At 36.3% G+C, this 11,214-nt stretch overlaps 1 non-coding gene across 1 annotated transcript; it reads right to left on the bottom strand.

The window, feature by feature from the left end:
• Positions 1 to 7,273: 7,273 nt before the first annotated feature.
• On the bottom strand, positions 7,274 to 7,405 carry LOC126032731 (small nucleolar RNA SNORA51). The gene has a single exon (XR_007503949.1). It is a non-coding gene; the product is annotated as a small nucleolar RNA SNORA51 (small nucleolar RNA).
• Between the last annotated feature and the right edge of the window lie 3,809 nt (positions 7,406 to 11,214).

The raw sequence follows: 11,214 nt of genomic DNA, 5'->3' as shown, positions 1-11,214 counted from the left end.
TTGTAATAATTTCAGTGGAAGCAACTGCATATGCCCCAATCTCACTGCATGACACAGGCTGGGTTTTACTAGACATAATGAGATTACTAATGATTGAGAGGTTGGAAGAGTGTTCTAATAAGAAACACACTCTCCATGAACAGTGCTGTTTCATCCCAATATGGACTGTGAGGACTATAGGATCTACTTCTTGCCTCTTCCCATAACATTTGTTCTACCTTCAAGTGCTAACCCTTGTATGGGATGACCGACACCTCAATCTATTGGGCAGATCCTCTGTCTAATAGGTCTCAGTTCACATCCTTCCCGGGGCCATCTTTTCTCTGTCCTCCTTTTACATACTTTTGGATTTCATTGTATTTTTAATTATTTTTGCAGCACTAAACACTATAGTAAAATAAATACACATTATTTCTTGTTAGTTACTTGTCTCTTGTATTAACCTAAAATTCATAATGTCAGGGGCTGCAGCCATGGCACAGCTGTAGGGCGCTAGACTTAGATGCAACTGACAGAGGACAGACCACGGTTCAATTCCCAGTGTCCCATATGGTCCCCCAATCCAGAAGCTATTTCTGAGCTCATTACCAGAAGTAACCTCTGAGCATCACCAGGTCTGGCCATAAAACAAAAACAAAACAAAACAAAAGACAAAAACAAAAAAGTAAAATTTATATTCAGATTTTTTAGTTAACTATTGCATCATCTTCTTCTTCATCATCATCATCATCATCATCATCATCATTATTTAGTTTTTGGGTAACCCCTGGAGGTGCTTAGGGGTTATTTTTGGCTCTGCAATCAGAAATTGCTCCTTGCATGGGGACCATATGGGATGACGGGATTCAAACCACCGTTCATCCTGGAGAGGCTGCTTGCAAGGCAAATGCCCTACTGCTATTTTATCTCTCTGACCCCAACTATTATATTCTTTTTTGGGTTTTTTTTTTTTTTGGTTTTGGTTTTGGTTTTTTGGGCCACATCCATTTGATTCTCAGGGGTTACTCCTGGCTAAGCGCTCAGAAATTGCCCTTGGCTTGGGGGACCATATGGGACACCAGGGGATCGAACCACAGTCCTTCCTTGGCTAGTGCTTGCAAGGCAGACACCTTACCTCTAGCACCACCTCGCTGGCCTCAACTATTACAGTCTTAATGCCACACTCTTTATCTGTGTAGTCTGTGTCTTAACGACATTGTAGGTTCTCATTAAATGATAAATAAGCTTCACTACGTTAGATTCCAGAAATTATAATAGCAAATAGGATAAGTAAAAGTTCCTGCATTTATGGTTATTACAACTGCCATTGAAAATATAAAATATTCTGGGAATTTGATAGTGAAGAGAATAGAGTGCTTTTATGTGATGGGCTCTAGCCACTGTATTAAAGGGACTTGGCACTGTTTTTTGTTTAATTAAAAATGTAATATGATCATGTGCCAAGTAATTTCTGTGAGATCTAATATGTGGGTAGAGAACATTGCTGAGTGGGCAGTATTATATATTCCTACATAGAACCTACCATTGCATATTGTGCAAACTGGCAGAAAAGTATATATTTCAGACTCTTAGAACTAAAATGGTAGATGAAGGCATCTTATTAATTATGATAAGGTATAGGTACACCATTTTACAAGTTAATAAACTCTTAGATCATCAATTTTCTTGATCCTAAGCATCTTAATATAGAGCTAACTAAACTGACACATTTCTCTTGAATAAGGATATATGTTTGTCATCATTATTGGGGACCATTTTTATGAGGACTAGGATTATAGCAAAGAACTAAGAGAATTATATATATATTCACCAACAAGGTTCTAAATTTATATTAAAATATTTTATATAGGGTAGATACCTACAAAACTCTAGGCTCCAGATTATAGAAATGTGAGTGACATGGAAGGGAAAAAAATTAATGGTGGAATAAGAAAAAGTGAACAGCACATAGAGTAATGAGTGCAGTTGCAGAGATGACTACACTGAAAACTATCATAACAATGTGAATGAATGAGGGAAGTAGAAAGCCTGTCTCGAGTACAGGTGTAGGGGGGTGGGGAGGAGGGAGATCTGGGAAATTGGTGGTGGGAATGTTGCACCGGTGAAGGGGGTTGTTCTTTACATGACTGTAATCATACAACTATAATCATGTTTGTAATCACGGTGTTTAAATAAAGATAAAAAAACTGAAAAAAAAGTGAACAGGAGGTAAGAGGGCAGGGGAAAATAGTGATTGGATAACAGGTATATTGTATAGAGGTGAGATATATGCATATATTTAAAGCACAGAACCAACCACATTACATCAGGGAGATGCAAATCTAAACAACTATTAGGTACCATCTCACACCACAGAGATTGGTGCATATCACAAAGAGTGACAAGAAGCAGTGCTGGTGGGGATGTGGAGAGAAAGGAACTCTTATTCACTGCTGGGTGGAATACTGTCTAGTCCAGCCTTTATGGAAAACAATATGGAGATTCCTAAAAAAAACTGGAAATTGAGCTCCCATATGATTCAGCTATACCACTCATAGGAATATGCCCTAGGAACACAAAAATACAATAAAAAATCCTTTCCTCACACCTATATTCATTGCAGCACTGTTTACAATAGACAGACTCTGGAAACAGCCTAGATGCCCCTCAATAGAAGAATAGCTAAAGAAACCGTGGTACATATACACAATGCAATATTATGAAGCTGTCAGGAGGGATGAAGTCATGAAATGTTTCTATACATGGATGTACATGAAATCTATTACGCTGAGTGAAATAAGTCAGAGGGAGAGAGAGAAACAGAATAGTCTTACTCATCTATGTTTTTTTTTTTAAGTAAAGACATTGTAATAATTCCAGAAACAATAGACTTCAGAGCCGGAATGACCTGTTGACAGTATGAAGCTCACCTCAAAGAATGGTGAACGCTGTTAGGGAAATAACTACACTAACAACTAGCATGACAATGTTAATTCCCTCCACCGATGCTGGGAATGTTGCACTGGTGAAGGAAGTGTTCTGTTTATGAATGAAACCCAACTACAATCCTGCTTGTAATTATGGTGCTTAAATAAAGTTTTGTTTTTGTTTTCGGTTTTTGGGCCACACCCGGCGGTGCTCAGGGGTTACTCCTGGCTGTCTGCTCAGAAATAGCTCCTGGCAGGCACGGGGGACCATATGGGACACCGGGATTCGAACCAACCAACCACCTTTGGTCCTGGATCGGCTGCTTGCAAGGCAAACACTGCTGTGCTATCTCTTCGGGCCCTTAAATAAAGTTTTAAAAATAGTACCCCCCCCCAAAAAATAGAACCAGCCACATTGGCATCATGAGACCTCTAGTGCAATAGTAAATCTTAAAAATAAATTAAGGAGGGACTGGAGTGGTATCACAAGCAGTAGAACATCTGATTTGCATGTGCTAATCTAGGATGGACTGCGGTTCGATCCCCTGGAGTTCCATATGGTCTCCCAATCAGGAGCGATTTCTGAGCGCAGAGCCAGGAGTGTCCCCTGAGAGTCACCAGGTGTGTACCCAAAACAAAAAATAAATAGATAGATAGATAAATAAATAAATAAAAAATAAAGGAGCAGGCTAGGAGTATGAGGGATCATGCAGATATTGGTGAAGGGAAGTTGATATTAGTGGTGAGATTGGTGTTGGAACATTGCATGTTCACCAATCTATTGCTAACAACATTATAAATCATACTACCTTAATAAAAATGTTATCTATAAATGGAGATTTTTGTGTGTCTGTTTAGGTAAAGTATAGAGTTAACTTTATGATCCATTCCTCACATTATTTTCCACAAAACTTTGGTAAACTCTGGATTATTGATATGCCTCATGTTACAGTCAACAAACTGTGAAATCTCAAACTTTTTTCTTGTCAAAACCTCCAAACTCTCCCGGAACTAAATCATTGGTGGACCCATTTTCATATCTGGTCTTAAGCTTTTATAGTTTTATTAAATATTAATATGCTTTCCCATAAATGCTGGTGATTCTTTCCTCCTATCTGGTCTGTTTCTTTGTTTCTAAAATAGCAAGGTAATAAGTCCACATTCTTCAATGCACAATTGTGATGTTCAAAATCCCTAAAATCTGAAGATTTCTCTCCCACCTCCCCCATAAATGGATTGCAAAATCTCTTTGGCAGCAAAAATCTTCCCAGAATTGACATGTTATTATTTAGATCATCATCTATCACACTCACTCTTCATAGTAACAATGTGAGGTCCAGAATTATCAGTGTGATTACACTGGGATGTGATTGAATGCACAGAATGTGCTCAGAGAGACAAAGCCACCATTATTTTTGTATCGCAAAGCCAGCTGGCACAAGTAGCTCTTGAAGGGACTATCTTTGCTACAAACTTGCCCCACCTCTTTACTGGCTGTCCAGTTCATAAACATTGGGTTTCAGATCATATTTCCATTGTCTTTCAGCAAATGTTGTATTAACCAGAGATGGGTTGAAACCCAGAAATATTCTTCAGCTTTCTTTGTCTCTTGTTATCCAGAGATATTATTGCCTGAACATGAGCAGTCTTTCCATTCATTTCCAGTTGAACTATTAGAAGTGTTCTTTTATATTTCTCTTTGAGTGACTTCTGTGGAAGAGGGCAGAAGGGAAAATGCCAGGTACATATGCTTTTTCAAAAATGAATTTCTCAAATGTTCTCTCCAGAAGCAGGCGAGGTGGGGGTGGAAGGGAAAATAGGGACTTTGGTGTCAAGAAATATGCATTGCTGAAGGGTGTTTGATATTGCATGCATGAAACTCAATCATAAACAACTTTGTAAATGTGAATAAGAACTGTACGATGAGCAACCTTGTAAACCACAGCATTTAGATAAATACAATTTTTTAATTAAGAAAAGATAAATATAATTTTTTAAATTAAAAAAAAAAAGCCAGAATTGGCCATCAAATAGCACCTTCAGGAATAAACGTATTGGTCATTTATCTAATAATACAGATGTGTGGCTCTTAAAATATTTCTGTGCCACCCATAAGGACGTTTACCCAGAATTAACTGAAACTCGTACATCATTATTTCACATGCTGACCATATGTTCCAGGACTGACTCTCATTTCTTTGGCCATATTTGAACTTTCACTCTCTGCTGTGGTTCCAACTCTGATCACTTTGTACTGAATTCTTTGTGTTGGCTCCCTGAGATATAGAAATAGACATAGCTGAAATGATTGCCCTCAACCACGATTTCTAGACACTGTAGTATATTTGCCAGAATCTCAATAGAAAGGTGAGCACTGAAACTCCCTTTAGTCTTTCTATTCTTTATCTGGAAACTCTTGGTTTATGAATCCTTCAGTCCCAAGGATACAGATAGACCCAGACATTTCTCTCATATTATGTGATTGGGAAGGTGTTTTGTGATTATTTATATAAGTAGATATGTGTAGATATTGGAGGAATGAACTCCAAAGTGGTGCTCAGGAAACCCAAAGACAAATTTTGGTGATTCCCGGACAACTGGGCCAGCAGGCCAATGTTAGTGTCCCAAGATGTGGTACTCCTCAGACTTTCAGTGAGAGGGACCACCAGGTTCATATATAACAATGCTCAAGGTATCTCCAGTGATGAACCTGAAATGCTCAGAGGTGTCCAGGGCTGCTTCTTGTGGTGATCAGGGAATAATGTGGTTCAGTTTTAGAACAGAGGAAAATGTATGCAAGGCATGTGCCTTACTCCTGTTACTAGTCCTGTAAGTCTTGTCTTTTTAATCTCATAACAAATATTCTTTGTTTTTTTATATATATTTTATTTAAACACCTTGATTACATACATGATTGTGTTTGGGAGGCAAGAAGAATTGGGTTTTTACTTATAAATAAAATTATAAGGGATAATTCTATTGGTGAATTATGATAATTATTTCCTCTGTAAGAGAAGGTAATTGACCAGATTGAAAAACAGCATAAATCAAGTGAGTATGGGAGAGCCACAAAATGTTGGAGAAGTCATTGTTATAGTCTGAAGTAAACCACGTTAAGCTTGCTTGGTTATCTGTAGTAACAAGGACTTATTTTTTCCACAGGTGTCACATTGATAAGGCATTAACAGATCCATAAGTATAATATACTTGGTAGGCTGACTGAGTGCCCCATAAAGGAATGCATGTCTTTGTTTATGAACAATTGTCAGTTTTAGTCAATGACAAACCAATTTCAAGACATTCTAAAATCTCCACATATGTCAGAGGAAGAACAGTAAGAGATATTTATATACAAATGTCACAGCCCTAAAAGCAACCATAGTGCTATAATTAAAAGTTATGGTAAAATAAAGGAGTGAGATCTTCATAGAATCATGGAACAATTTATAGAAGACTAAAGATGGAAGTGAGCTTTCAAGGAGCTCATATTTCACTGCCAAGTCCCCAAGGACTACTAATAATCCTTAGTATATTTTAAGTTATTTCCTCAAGTATTACTTTATAGTATATTAAAACTTTTACTTTCTTTAATTATACTTATTGGGACAGATTTATATCTTTATTTTTCCCTATAAGAATGGGAAAGAACAAAATGGTATTTGGCAAAAATTTTCTTAAAAAGAACTATAAATTGAGGTCTATATACTACGTGTATGTTATTAATCTTTCTTTGAATGATTTAAGTTTTATTTGATGGGTAGGCAATCTTGTCTACATTATTGACTGAATTTTATGCTATGATATTAGTGATTTTATATTTTTCTTGTTTACTATTTAACATGAGTTTACAATAATATATATAATACAAGAAGCCATATAATAAGCTCTAAAGGTGTATTCATTATGTTTCATATATATAAAGTATTTTATACCAAACTGCCCAATTTCAACTGAAATTATATTAAGAACTCTCCATAAGCTCACCACAAAGAGTGGTGAGTGCAGTTAGGAAATGACTACACTGATAGCTATCATGACAATGATGTGAGTGAGAGAAATAGAATGCCTGTCTTGAAGACTGGGGTTGAGGTGGAGGAAGATGAGGGGCATTGGTGGTGGGAAGGTTGCACTGGTGAAGGGGGGTGTACGTTTTATGACTGAAACCTGACTACAAACAAGCTTGTAACCATTGTACTGAAATAAAGATATTATTAAGAAATAAAAAGAAATGTTGAAATTATATTAAACACTTTCCTCTTACTGTCATTAAAAATGCCAGAACTTCCCTTCATATGGCCTATCAGTCCCATAGTGTTACTTTAATACTAAAAATTTACCTGAATTAATTTTTTTATTTTATTTATTTTTTTTGTCCCCCAATTCACAATACAGACCAAGCAAAGTGCCTAGGTAGAGGTGTATATGGGGTGCATTTATTGTACCTCCTCCTTCTATAAGTCAGTGTAAAGAACACAGCCTGTGGTAAGAATTGGGAGGCCTTATCTTTCCTCTTTTTTGATTTATATATATACATATACATATATGTATATATATGTGTATATATATATATATATATATATATATATATATATATATATATGAAATTCTTCACCAGTGCAACATTCCCATGACCAATATCCCAAGTGTCCTTCCTCCCCACCCCACACAGGCCTTAAAAAAATTTAACTGAATTTAAAAGAAATTAAAATGGGGCTGGATAGAGTGGATAGAGCACTTGCTTTGCATGTGGACAACCTGAATTCAATTGTGACTCCTAGTTAGCTTCTGAAACCTCACTAGGAATAATTCCTGAGCATAGAGCCAGGAGAAAGCCCTAAATACTGTGTGTCCCATACCCCCAAATAAAAAAAAGTAAAAGGAATTAAAGCATGAAAAAATATTTTTTAGTATCTACTATATCCATTAGTATATACCATCTACTATTTGCTATTTTATTACTTTTATATCTTTGTGTAGCTCTAAAATAGCACTTAGTGGAGCCAGAGCGATAGCACAGCCATTGGGCATTTGCCTTGCACAGAGCAACTTGGGACTCACCCCAGGTTAGATTCCTGGCCCAAAAACTATCAGAGGCAATTTCAGGAGTAACCTCTGAGCGCCACTGGTGTGGCACAGCCTCTCTCGCCAAAGTACCACTTAGCATTATAGTTTATTTTATAGTTCTAGAAAAATCACTGTAGCACTTCTTAGTATATACACTCATCAAAGAAACTTACCAGCTTTCTTCTGACTATTCTTCATTTCATCTTTATTATTAAAAAAAATATATCCTGTCACCAGAAGGATAGAGGTTGAGCGACTGGCTTATGGGTGAACAGCTTGCAGAGTGAATTTCTTGCCTGCTAAACTTTCCTAACTGTGTGGATTATTTATTGTGGGGAATTGCTACCGGACCAGCTTCTTTTCTTGTCCTACCCAGATAAGGGGCATGGTATATCCCCTTTCCTCTCTAGGGGTTGTGGAATGCACAATCAACTATTCAATGAATCCCTGCATTAGATAGGACAGTTATTTTATTGATTAGGTCCTTTTTAGTGTAGTTTCACCCTCTTCTCTGTGTGTTTATACTCAGAGTCCGCAAGCAAGCATTTCTATGTAGATGTTCAGGGATACTTTTGGGTGTATATTTGTATATGTGCTTGTATTTGTTTAGCTCCTTTTCTCTGAAACTCTGCAGCTCCCATCTTTATAAGTCTCCCTGAAACACAATCCTGACTACATGATGCAATGAGATCCGTGTAAGTCCTATTCTTCACGCTCTGATTAGAGGCACTAGAATGCCAGGTTCACCTATTGTTTCGCTTCAGTTAGGAGTCATAACTCTACAAAAATATTTTCAAACATTTAAAATAATCATTAAATTATTTGTCTAATTTTCTAGTAGCATGTGTTGAAAGATTAGCATTTAATTCAACTTTTCCATTAAGGGCAGAAAAATTCATTCTTCATTTTTAAAAATAATCCCTCTATTTTTCTTTAAAATGGGCCAATTATTTTGTAGTTGTAATAAGTGACAAAAATCCATAAATACTACAAAGGATTGGATGACTGTCATGAAAATGGTTTATACAATTATACCACATTTACTTCATAATTTCACTCAGCAGTCTCCTGAAATAATTCAGTACATCATTAACAAAGTTTGGTGTCAAAATATTCAAATAGACTCAAAATAGTAGGGTTCATAGTCATGAATTGAGAACAGAAAAATGTATTAATGCTTGCTGAATCTTAAGAAACAGATCTTTTGATTGATAGAAAGCTTATTTTAAATAAGCTCAGAATAGGCAATGACATTGCTTTTTGCAAAGAAAGTATAATAACCCTATTGTTAAATAGGCACCCTTAAAGGAATATTATTTCAGATAGTGGCTATTTTTTGGGGTAGTTGCACTTAGAAAATTTATAGGATCAATATCTATGACTTATTATTTTTCATATCTCAAGCAATTTCCTAATTTCTGGGCCTTGATATTCATTTAGTGTAACTAAAATGCATGCAAGCTGAATCACTAAAATAAGTTATATTGAAGGCTTTGTCTGTACCATGTTCATAATTAAAATAATTCAAAACTCGGCCCGGAGACATAGCACAGCGGCATTTGCCTTGCAAGCAGCCGATCCAGGACCAAAGGTGGTTGGTTCAAATCTCGGTGTCCCATATGGTCCCCCGTGCCTGCCAGGAGCTATTTCTGAGCAGACAGCCAGGAGTAACCCCTGAGCACTGCCGGGTGTGGCCCCAAAACCAAAAAATAATAATAATAATAATTCAAAACTCAACATATGTATAAAAATAGTATTGTCTTTCTAATGCAGAAATGAATTTGAAAAAATATATCTACAAAATTCTCACCAAGCCCCAAAATTGACCCCATGGTAAATGTATTTGACATTTGCCTTACTCAGAACTCCACAGATGACTATGAAAATGGATCCTATACCTAAAAAGGTTCTCATTGTGCTTTCTAATCATTTCCTTCTTAATGTTTATTTCATGATGAATAGTGTATTTTGTGTGATTGCTTAAATATTGTCTGTATTCACCATAGATTTTCAACTTGTCTTTTCCATGAAATAATTTAAAGAGCACCACCTTTGTCTGTCCTGCTCATTAATATACCACTACCAGATCCTAGGTAGCACAAGAAAAATCCCCAGTAACAAAGCAATTCTTATTTACCCCCTCATTTCTTTCCTTTTTCTTTATAAAAAAAATGTCATTTTTAAAATGCATGTAAACAAGATGCAAAAGACTTTAAGTCAAATTGCACCCAAATAGTTTTCCAACAATTTTACCAGTAACTCTGAGCAAGACATTAAATCGCACATTTTACTTCTATAAATGTTGCTAAGAAAATCTAAATGCCAGGATGAGTATGAGAAAGCCATTATAATAATAAATGTAAAATGATCAACCTGAGTTCCAGAAAAAGATTTACTCCCTTACAGGATATTTCACTCATATTCTGCACTCACTATAGAAATAGGTTTCCCTAAATTGATAAAAACAAAATAGTCCCTTTGAAGAACAAACACAGTGCTGATTAAAATCATCTAAAAGAAGTTCTAGCCTTTAAGCTGAATTCATGAAATGAATGTATCACAGTTTTCTGTTTGTGCTCTTGTAGACTTAATAAAAAGAGGGGATAGTTTACAAAAGAAAGGAAATAAACAAACTGGCTCAGATTTTATGGGGAAGAATATGCATGCCAAGAATAAAATGGTGATTAATTTTGCAAACATTTGTGGAGCATCTATTATGTTCATAGTACAGTACAGAATACTGGGAGATGAAAGCAAGTTATAAGCCCCTAGTTCAAGCATGATCATCTTGTACTGAAATTTGCATTAACTTCACATAATTTTTGGGCAAATTTCTACACAATGTTGACCCAATAATGTATATTTGTAAGAAGAAAAATCAGTTCCACGACAGCTTCACAAAGCTGAGATGTATGTGAACTACCTGTAAATACTACTTAAGTATCTTGTGCATAACTTGTACATTGTCAAGAGTCAGAACAAGGTATGCATATATGCATAGGCTTATCTTCGTGAATTTTTCTTTAAATTGGGAGAGCTAGAAAGTAAGTACTGGTCAAATAAATAATGCTTCTCAAAGGCTTAAGGCTCCAGATGATTTTAGTATAGTTAAAATTGGGAGGTAGACTGGGAGCTGGGAGGTTCTGCCAGCATGGTGTTTGGCAGCCCTCTGCCATGCCAAAGGCCTCTTTAAACAGGTCTAGGAAGGGGTGCGGGACATGGGTCACCCCAGCACCCCTCTACC

Source organism: Suncus etruscus, chromosome 16, assembly GCF_024139225.1.
Source record: "Suncus etruscus isolate mSunEtr1 chromosome 16, mSunEtr1.pri.cur, whole genome shotgun sequence".
Lineage (NCBI taxonomy): Eukaryota > Metazoa > Chordata > Mammalia > Eulipotyphla > Soricidae > Suncus > Suncus etruscus.
Note: the sequence above shows the minus strand (reverse complement) of the source record. Positions and strands in the feature narration are given on the sequence as shown.